Genomic DNA, 6750 nt, shown 5'->3' on the forward strand with positions numbered 1-6750 from the left:
TAGGGTTAGCAATTAGAACCCTGGTTAAATTTTTGTTTGCATCTCCAAGAGCTTCCTTAACATCTCCTCCCCTCCAAATCAATTTTTCATACTATTTTCCATGGATGAAAACCTTTCTTCCATGGTTGAGAATTTCTCCTCCACGTCGGATTTGAATTGCTCCATCTCGCCTTCCAATGCATCCACCACCTTTGCTACCATTGTCTCCAAAAAACCTCGCTCTGATACCAATTTGATACGATTTAGAAGTGAAAACAGCAAAATAGAGAAGAAGAAATTGTTAGAACAAATATTAGGGCTTATTTTGATTAATACTTAAACAATAATGAAAGATACAATTGATCTATTATTCGAGAGGTAGATTGACTCTCCTACAAATCCTAGACGCAGCTAGGAAACTCTCAAAGAAAAGCTACAGCAGAAATAACAATTGCATAATCTAAAAATAAATAATACTTAGCCCTAAATAGGCGCTCCCCCTACTTCCCTCGAAAATCAGCTTCCTTTTTTTAATTAATTCCTTCTCAATTTTGAACTCTTTCCCTAAATAATTCTCTCTCAATTATTATTAAAACCTTCCTAAATCTCTCCTATTTCTCTTTCTAATATAATAAATTAAATCCTTCTTAGGCCCCCATAAGGGCGGTCGAACCCCCCTCACTAGAACCGCCCAGCTCTTCTGCTTGGTCCGGTTCACTGAACCACGTACCCCAAAACATGTTGGGGGCATCCTCAAACATGTGCTGGACGCTTCTTGGCATATTTAGGATTCGTTCTTGACATGTTTTAGATATGCTGTAGACTTTGATCATTCCAATATGGGTAGTAATTTTAACTTCGAAAGCTCACCAAGTCATTCTAGATTTAAAAATTTTCCTTTTGGAGGCACATTTAGTGTTGAATAAGTATTATCCAAACATTTCACTCTTATTAAGTACTTTATATTTTTAGTTTGAGGCTTCATATGGCCAGAAGCCTTATACTTTTTTCCTTCTCGAGTTTGTGTGGGAGATCTTGATAAAGGATTTTGCAAGACTTTATATTGATTTTACACTATAGATTGCTTCATGTTTTTCAGTCTAAATTATTATTCTTGTTTTTTTGGATTTGATTGTTGATTTTATTCTCATAAGAGATTGGGAGGGATGGTGATAAATCCTGCAAAGATTTTATGATTCAATTTTCTAAGATCTGTCAATCTCACTCTGAATAGTTAGAAGACTTTTTTGGTTTTGCTTTTATTGGGGAGCCTGTACTGAGTTCCTTTGCTCGAGATATCCTTATAAAATCTCATAATAAACATGTCAATGAGTCTTCTTTCTTAATAGACCTCGATTGATAGAGATTTTTGTCTTATCAGATAGATTACATGACTCAGAAGCTTAGAGAAATAGGCTATTAGGGGCTTAATGAGTTTCTTTAAGCATGATATATATATATATATTTGTTTTCAGGGCTCGTTTAGGCATTAATGAATTCAAAGGAAGTACCTTATACATATTTGTAACGCCCACGAGCCACTTGATTTTGAGTTAATTTGGGAAGAATTCTCCCTGAATTTCATGAACATTTATCCTATTTGTTGATTCAGTTTATGGGAATTTTTTTAAAGATTAGTTTGGCGTATAATGATACACTATTGGTTTCTTTCGTCATTTTTTATTTCTTTTTCCATTTTATTGTGAGGATAAGGCCAATATGAGCAGGGAATATTTTGATTTGGCAAGTGTCAACCTTCTGGAAAGGTCATTTTGTGATTTTTTTAATTAATTTTATGTTGTTTGAGCTTTTTAGTTAAGCTTGCTTTGGAACCCAAATGGAGCTTTTCGCTTAACTTTGAATTTCTTTATTTTTCTTTACTTTTTTTTTGTCTTTTCTGTAGAATTTGACAATCCTCCTTTTTCACATTCAGGCTTAGTTTGTGAAGATTTTTTTACTGCTTTTTAAAATAATTTTTGTAATTTTTACATTAAAAAATTGCTTTAAGAAACAGTAAGAAAATTTTAATGGCTTGACTCTGATTTATGATGCCCGACATTTTGAGGTTCTCAGATTTTTGGTTTTAAATACATTTTGAAGTTTGTTCCCCAAAAATTTTTTTTGAGATTGATTGGAATGTTTATGGTAATGTTCAACTTTAGTTTGTTTAGAATCATAATTGTTTTAGTTTTATTTTAAGCTCGGCTAATTAGCTAATTAAACAAGGATTATTGAGCCCATTTTAAAGCAGCCTAATGAGCATAAATTATTGCTTTAATTGAATGAATTAAATAAAGAAATATTTTAATGAGGATAAAAAATTATGGTTAATAAGCTTCTTGGTGGGTTTAAAATGATATTATTTATGATCATAAATTAAACTTTATTTTTTTTAATGTTATTATTTATCAGTAAGTATCAATTATAAAAGTATTTAAATTTATGTAATTAGTTAATTTTAAGATAATAAATGAGATCTAATTAAGTTAAGCTATGACTAATTTTTTTTTTGGGTAAAATTATGATCTTAGCCTTTTTCATTAATATAAACTTGTTACATATAATGAAGAAAGAAAAATACAGTAAAAATGAGATCTTGCCAAAGCTTACAAGATCCAAAAAGGGGAAAAGTACATAATCCTCACAACAAAACTATAAGCCAAAGTAAACAAAGACAAAATAAAATACATAACAAAAAGGTAAGCAATAGGAAGAGGAGATCAATAAAGCCACGGGCTCAGGAATTGCCACTCTCTCAACTTGGTTGCAAAAATGAAGCACATAGTTTCTGCCATTCTAAGGAGAAAATGGCAATCTAGTCATCATTGCCCATTTTCACGAAAAACCTATCAATCTCAAATCAGTAAGCATATCGATAGGCATTCAGAATTCACACGGAAAACAGCAAAGCAATAATCTTCAAAACAGAAACCTGCAGCAAGATTTTGAACAAAATAACACCAGAGCAGCCAATCCAAAATCTAGCCAAACTAACAACAGAACATCCATATAACCTCCATTTCCAGAACCATACTAATTTCATGTGAGATTATAGCAGATACACCATAGCAGTAATAAAAAAACTGGAGCCATAAGAGGAAAAACCTTCTTGACAGCCTGCCAAAAACCAGCAGGAAAGCATCCACACACCTTACAACTTATCAAACATATTACCACCTTAATATTTTCCATCCCAAAAACAGGAATGGCCTGCAAAATATTATGACGAAACCCAGAAATCTAAAACTTGCTCGATCTGTACAAAAGCTTACAGCAAATTCATCACTATATCTCTAGAATTCCATTTCATAATTCTAGAAAAAACTGCAGCTTTGATTTTAAGAGCTAAAGAAGTAGAGGATACAGAATTGCCCCCAAATTTCCTCTCATTTCTTTCTCTCCATATAAAATATATCGAAGAGCATATAATAAGATAATAAAATTCTTTGTTCTTGTCCTTTGTATCCTTGATGTATTCAAAAATTTGCAGCACATTAGGTCTTAATAGTAAAAACCCAAGGTTGGACATAAGCTTTGTGAGGATACTGAAAGATAGTCACACTCAAAGAAGAGGTGTGTAACAGTTTCATCACAACAGTGACATAAAGAGCATTTAGGATCTACATTGATACCCCTGGCAAGCAAAGCATCCGCAGTTTTTAAACCACCAGAAATGGCTATCTAGCAAAAGGAGGAATACCTTAAGATATAGTGCTTATGCCATACAATTTTCCACCAATTTACTTTAGCATCTTGTATATAATAAAAATCCCTAAAATTCTTGTGCTTACAGACTTTACCAGCACCCCAATACAGGCTAACCCGAGAAGTGGTAAGGGGAACTTCAGAAAGAGTAGTGTGAATTTCTTGAGGTAAATATTCAGGCAAATCCCAAGCGTTCCCGTTAATATTAATAATAGCATTGATCCTCTCATTAACATGAAAAGCATATAAAAGTGCCTGAAGAGCAGCAATCTCTCTAATACACTTATCTTTAAACCAATGATCCCAATATAAAGCAAATTTAGAATGTACAGACACATCAAAATGAAAATTCTCTTTGGCCAAATTTGCATCCCTACAAATAATCTTCCAGTGTTTAGAAGCTTTAGAGATAGGATCCTTCCAGGGAGATATGTAATGGTATAACAGCCAATTGCTAAGAGGGCTGTTATCATTATAAATTCTAGAAATAAGGGAGCAGTTAAAGGGAGACTGATTTGTTAGGGGAGACTAATTTGTTAAGCTTATTGATATCTGTGCAGGCCTAAAAATGTATTGTCAAATAAAGCAATTTAAATATATGTGTACCATTATCTTCTATTTGTTTTACCATTAATAAAATGGCTCATCACATTATAATTCGTTGAAATAAGCTCCACGCTTTTGCCTGAAGTAAGCGACCCCTTCAATGATTTTAATTAAGCAACTTGTAGGATAATGAACTACAAAGGCAATAACTTTGAATAAATCCGTAGAAAGATCTCGACTTAGCTTGGGACGGATTTTTTTTCTGTTTTTTAAAGCAGCTGTCTAGTATAAAAATTAAATATTTTTTATTATAAACTTATTTTAAGATGCAATAAAAAAGCTGACCCGTTTGGAAAAGTTTTCTTACTATGGATTTTAGACATTAAGCACATCTGATTTTAAGAAAATTGTATATTAGAAACTTGTTTTTTAATATAATTTTTTGCAAAGTTATAGTAGATTTATAATTATTTTTGTAAAAAGTTGCCTGAATTGTCAGTTTGGTTTGAAGTTATTACTAGAAGGAACAAGATCAAATTTTGTAAAGTTGGAGGATTAAATTGTGATTAATTTTATAGCATAATTACAACATGAGAAATTATTTGAGAATAATTTTATATAATTGAAGGATTAAATTGGAGCAAATGATACTTTATGTCAAAATTATTCATATACAAATAATCTGGAGATAATTTTGAAATTTATCTTATAGAATATTAAATTGTTAATTTAAAATACATCTATTTAATTTGTTATAATAAATTTGATTTTCTATTAATTTCATTAAAACCAAGCACATAAAGAAAAACAAAAGTAACAACAAAAACATCAATATTTGTCCAAATATACCACCCAAAAAAAAAAAAAAAATCTCCTTCTCTTATGTCTTTTCCCAATCATGACCTGTCCACTGGTTTTAAGACAGTTGCTGCATTCCCTGAAATTACTACTCGCCACCGATGATAAAACCATAAGCAGGTTTGTAACCTTATATCTCTCGATCATATATTCCTCCTTTCTCTGATTTGTCAGCTTCTGACAAACTTCTTTAACCTCTTGCAAACACTCAGAAAACGCCATTTGCAAGAATGCCCCCTCACATGAAACAATGGCCTCTTTGTTTCTTTATGCGCTTCAATCACAGCAGCATTCACCAACTGTTTGTCTTTATGTCTTCATCCTCCCTCCCTTGAAATAAGACATGTCGCCCCATATTGAGTTCTTCAAATTCTTCACGTAATTACTCTTTTGTCTTGTTCACAGAAAACGCTTAAGTTGATTCATTCATAACGGAGGCACCAAAGTGGCCTATCACAAAAGATATTTGCTTAAAAGAATCATTAAACAGAGCGATAGCTCGGTCAACTTTTTAACTTCTAATATGATTTGCTTGGTTTCTTATGGTGGAGCCGGCGGGGCGCTGCCCGCGCTCGGACTACAGGCCGCGCGGGCTCTGCGGTTCTTTACTTTTTTTTTTGTTAACTTCTTTTGAGTTGAAATCTGGCTTTTTAGTTTTTAGTCTGGCTGAAGGCATTGGCCTCTCACAGCCTTTGCAGCCGTTGGCTTTGCTTTGAATGCAACCCAAAGCTACAACGTCTGAACACTTCGCTGTTCACTGATTAGAATGGCACCCTCTTTAAAAGCCGTGCATTGGTCAAATCAAGGAAAAATTATTCTATGCGGATGCGAGACATCATTCAGAGACCAATTAGAATGCGTAATATCACTCATTCGCTCGGTACCATAGCTCGGTGCCGCGGCTTGATACAGCTGACGTGGCTACACTTGAATCGCCTCCGGACATAGAGGTGCATCCAGCGTCCGCACAAAATAATTTCTCCAAATCAAGAGAGGAGTCTCTCTTTGTCGGCAATAATAAGATTGTAAAAAAATTTATAATATTAATGCAAAATTAAATAAAAAAATATAAGTTATAAATAAAGATTATCATGATCCATGAGCCATATATAAGGACTAAAAATTTCTCATACCTTTAAAACATCCTTCATCTCTGCATCTAGATAGTCTTTTTGAGCCTTAATTATATGAAGAGTAGCATGGGAGCAATAGGCAGCACATGTATCATTCTTCTATGCGTTGACTTTTGAGCTGTATTAGATAAACCCTAATTAATGGCAAATCCTTGCATTCATGAATCAATTTCAAGGCTTAACAAGAGAAATGAGACGCGGCTACCCGTTAACGACCCTTTAGATCTGTATTATTTTATTATGTTTTGACTTAACTCGTGTCAAGGATTCAACTTATCTACCTCCCGGTTTTTAGGAGTCGAGATTATGTGACTGATAAGTTATTAAACCAATAAGTTATGAGAAGATTATGCTGAAAGATAATTTAAAAAATTGCTCCAAAGTCATGTAATTAATTATAATCTATTTTTTTTCAAATACATAATAATAATAATTTTTTAAATATGAGTATTAAAATAATAAATTTAGTTAATATTATATGAATATAATTATTAAAATTACCAGCTGAGCATCAACTTTAACATTCAAA

This window comes from Dendrobium catenatum, unplaced genomic scaffold, assembly GCF_001605985.2.
Source record: "Dendrobium catenatum unplaced genomic scaffold, ASM160598v2 fragScaff_scaffold_133, whole genome shotgun sequence".
Classification (NCBI taxonomy): domain Eukaryota; kingdom Viridiplantae; phylum Streptophyta; class Magnoliopsida; order Asparagales; family Orchidaceae; genus Dendrobium; species Dendrobium catenatum.